Below are 4,155 nucleotides of genomic sequence, written 5' to 3'. Positions count from 1 at the left end.
TTTCCCCTGAAGAGGTATGCCGCAAGGCAGCGGAGGTTTTTTGGAGTCAGAGTTTTCCTTCTCTGATGTGCCCTGACTGGAAGATCGAACCAGCGACACTTAGCTCGCAGGCCGACGCTCAATCCACTGAGGCAAACCAGCCAAGGGCTGTAGTGCACCAACTAAAAGAACGTAAGATATAAAAGCTACATAATTCCGGAAGAAGGGTGGCTTCCGCTTCACAGCCTGACCCCTCTAGACCCCCCCAGAGAATACACCTGCCCCCCTCTGCCAGCCCAGCCCGACTCCAGGTTGCGCCCGGAGCTCCTTCCCGTCCCAAACACCCTCCGCTGGGGAACGCAGGCGGCTGCCGCGCCATCACCCAGGCACCTTCGAGGAAGAGAGAGAGCCTGAGGGCCACAGACAGCCAGTCCGGGAGTCTGAGAGCCGGAGAGAGAGCCATCCCAGGAGCCAGAAAAGCTCATGAGCCAAAGAGCCCGCCCCTCTGTACTTCCACTGGCTCTGGAGGCTTCAAGGTCTCAGCCAATCCTGCCTTAGACTGTCTTCCGTTGCCTCGGCAACCTCCTCAGAGGGTCCCTCCGCCTTCTCCCAGGGATCTTCATCGGTCCTCTCTGCATCGGTTCTAAGATATGGCTCGTTTTGGGGTGCTCCCGTGGAAGCAGGCAAGAAATCGAAGTCTAAAAATCACGGCGGTCCATGAGCCCTTTTTACCTGCATGGGTGCCCTCAAGTTCCTACAACCCCCCCAGAGGGAGAGTAATTGCAACCAAAGGAAAAGGCAATGAGGTCTCATGAACACCTGCAGGCTTACCTGCGGGGGGCCACCCAGGTGGGGGCAAATAAGTAGCCTTTGGTTCCAAAGCCCACGTTCCTGTGGCAAAGAAGAAACCTAAGAAAGAAACAAGAACCTTGACCCGCTGCCCTTGGGGGCGTTTAGACCACTTCTGTCGCGGAGACCGGGACCTGGAATGGTCTGCAGGGCGGGCATTGGTCCACTCACGGGTTTCCCATGACCCCTCCTCGCGTGGACCGGGCTCACACCCGCTCAGAGGCAAACCCTGTCTGCGGGGATGTTCACAGCTAGTTTTCCAGTCCTGGGAAATGGGGGGGGGGGGCTCTAGCCTGGGATAAAGGGGGGAGCGGCCCCCCCAGGGGCATTGTGAGCATTTTCCTGGAGCAGCCCCATGAACACGTCCTTCAAGGTCAGATCACTGTCAACACCGCAGCTCCTCCCGGTGCCTGAATAAGCAAATCCTGGGGGAAGTTTAGGAGAAAGGAAAGACCCTCTCCCCGTGAAACACGCCTGTTCCCTGAGCTTTCTGATGCCTTGTCCACCCTGAACCCCCTGGGCGGGGCCAGCAGCCCCCAGGGGTGTCCCAGGACTGACCCAGCCCAGAGCCTGGGGACCCCCGCCTTCCCCACGAACACCATCCGCAGGTGCCTTTCAGAGGAGGCGAGGAGCCCAGATCCGTGACCTGCATGTCCTTCTGCTGGAAATTCTTCACATCCCGGGCGGTTCTCTAATTTCTGGGAATGCACATGAGTCTGTTTATTTCAAAGAAGCAAATTAAGTAATTTTTTTGGGGGGGGTGCACTTACTGAAGACATGTTATCCAAGCTCAGAAAGGAACAAGCTGTCTCATTTCTTTAAGAAATTTTTTAAAAAAAAAGGACATATCACGTTGAAGGTTTTGGAACATCTGCCCCCCCCCCCCCCGATTTTTTAAAAATAAATTCACGGTGTTTTTGATATAAAAATAAATAGGCTTAGTAATGGATGAGTCAAGTCCAGGACCCATCACGATGCTGAAGGCAAATATAGTTAAATAAAGAAAAATGATTTCAAACGTCCACGTCAAGACACAGCATATCTATTCCATGGCAAAAGGGTGGTGTTTTAAGACGATCGTCAGGGGTACGAGGCCCCAGATAGCTTGATGCCGTGACAATAAATAGCATCTTCAGCTCATCTGGACTCTACCTGTCCCCAGAGCTGAGGTCCCTGGTTTACCAGAGACTCAACCAGGGCTCTGTCTAGCTTGTGTTTCGGGGACCCCAGGGGGCACTGGCTTGTGGAAAAATTCAACCTCTGTTCCCAAGTCTGTGAAACTCCCAGCTCCTTCTGCGTGGTTTCCGTGGGCCTGGGAGTCTTCGCATTTTTCTGCACGAATCCTCACGGGACCGCTGCAGAAACTTCTGGAAGGGCTCGTCCTTCCCTGGGATACGTGTGTAGGGTAGGGACCACATCTGCCCTGTGATGATGCAATGGCCCCAGGCGGGGGCCTTTTCGGGTGCATGGCTCACCCTTGGGCTCTCCCTGAATTCACTCTACGGGTTTGGAGACCAGGGGAGACGTGGCGCTGGTGAAAGAGGGAAACTGAGGACAATCATTGTAGGGGAGGTGGCAGGAATAGGTCTGCGTGTCCCACAAATGTCCCGGATCAACACACCCTCACTGTGGGCCACTTGCTGGCTGTCACAGCTGAGCACCCCCCCCCCAAAAATCCATATGTTGAAGCCCCAAATCTCAAGATCTCAGAATGGAAACTTGGACACGGGTCTTTCCACAGGTGATTCAGGTAAACTGAGGTCACTAGGGTGAGCCCTGACCCCACAGGACGGGGGTCCCTACAAGAAGAGGAGGAGGGGACGCAGGCACACACACAGAGGGACGCAGGGGGGCACCCACACGCTCAGGGGAGGAGCCAGCCCTGCCCACCGCTGGGTCCCAGCCTCCAGCGCCCAGGACGGGGAGACAGAACTGTCTGTGTTTGCTGGGGTCCTGGTCATGGCAGCCCCAGCCAACAAAGACACTCTTTTGGGGGGGAGGGGTGTTAATATTGAGGGAAAAGGAGAACGGGGAACAGGGAATGGGGATTCCCGGTCCTCCTCATGGGCCCGTAGGAGCCCCCCAAAATACACTCTTTTAAAGCCTCCAAGGCTCCTCTGGACATGCCAGAAACCTGTTCATCTGAGCAGTTCTCGTCCGTGACCGCGGAACCATGACGGGGAATTCGCTGGGAACACGCTGGGTACCTTGGACCTGGGGTCAGTGGAAAAGCAGGATGTTTCTCTCCCTTCAACCCAACAAAAGCCTGCGATTCCTTTCTCCTGGCCCAGAACATCGTGGCGGAAGGGCCCATTCTTTTCTGGAGGCACGTTTCTTGGGTCCCTGGAGTGTTCACTGGCCATGAGGCAGCACCCCAGCGCGTTCTTGGGGGCGGAGAGACAGTCTCTCATCAAGCCGATAATTCTGCCGCGGAGCCTGCGCCAGGCTGCCTCCCTCTATTCAACGGGCGTCGTTTGAACTTGAACATGTTCTCTGATGCCGGGCAGCGTCCCCCTGAGCCGCCGGCGGGAGCTGGGGCTGCGCGTGTGCCCCGCTCTCACACCAGCGGAGTTTTGACACACTTTTCCTGCTTCCCGTTCTGCAGACGTCTCTGGGCTGGGTTTTTGACGGGGCGTTGAGCCTCTGGGAGCGCCCTGGAGCGCCTGCGTCTGGTTTGGGGATGAAATCGCTCCGCGTCTCGTGGGGGTAGAGCCAAGCTCCGCCCGCGGGGACGCAGGTCAAAGGCGGCGGGTCTCCAAAAGCGCTTCCTGCGGGCTGCGCCCAAGATGCGCCCTGGGCGCGTTATCCGCTACGACCCCGACCGGCCTCGGCTCACGGCACCCTTCCTGCCTCGGCCTCTTCCTCACGGCCTCCGCAGGCCGAGAAAAATGACTTCTTACTGATCTCATTAAACACTGTCTCCCTTTGAAAGGCCTTTTATGTTCGGTGAACAAGGACCCCAGGAACGGCCGTGCGCGTCCGCCTCTCTGTAAGTAAAGCTCCGCACGGATTCCCCGCAGCCCCTCGTCCTGTTAATGAAGAACCACCCTCCGCCAGCTCGTAGGGACTCTCTGTCCTGCGGTCCGGCTCTAGCCACGTGCCCCACGTGCCACCAGCAGAAGCAGCTGCCATCACTCCAGGCGGCACGTGGGCCCCGTCCTGGCTGTGCAGACAAGCGACCCCCTTTCTGAGCCACCCGGGGGATTTCTGATATTGCTGATGAGGTTCATTTGCATTTTTCCAATTATGGGCCAATCCGTCCGGGAAACCCAAAGGGATTGAAATCATTTTCAAACCTCCACGCAGACAGAGCCGGGCCTGGCAAAG

Source organism: Furipterus horrens, unplaced genomic scaffold, assembly GCF_987537825.1.
Source record: "Furipterus horrens unplaced genomic scaffold, mFurHor1.1.pri manual_scaffold_17, whole genome shotgun sequence".
NCBI lineage: Eukaryota > Metazoa > Chordata > Mammalia > Chiroptera > Furipteridae > Furipterus > Furipterus horrens.
Note: the sequence above shows the minus strand (reverse complement) of the source record.